This window comes from Oratosquilla oratoria, chromosome 10 (genome assembly GCF_046742065.1).
Source record: "Oratosquilla oratoria isolate Oo_2021 chromosome 10, ASM4674206v1, whole genome shotgun sequence".
In the NCBI taxonomy this organism is placed as follows: Eukaryota; Metazoa; Arthropoda; class Malacostraca; order Stomatopoda; family Squillidae; genus Oratosquilla; species Oratosquilla oratoria.
The window spans coordinates 13,977,380-13,977,651 of NC_134786.1; positions in this window are offsets into that span (position 1 = coordinate 13,977,380).

The following is a 272-nucleotide window of genomic DNA, read 5'->3' on the forward strand; positions in this document are numbered from 1 at the left end:
TGGTTCAAAAGACCAAGTGAATACACACACACATACGCGCTTGGCGAATGATCAGACTACAGCACGTTCAAATTGGAGCTTCCAAGAAACACTTTTAAAACGGAACGTCTCAATAGTGCTACAATAGCAGGACACCCAGGTTGTGTTAAATGGGAAGGGGAAGGGTCGTGGATACCCGAGATGGTTTAATTACAGTGAAAATAGTGAGTATTGAAGAAGAATTAAAGAAAATGAAAATAGGCCAGATAAGACCCCTAGTGGCGAGGCAGTGA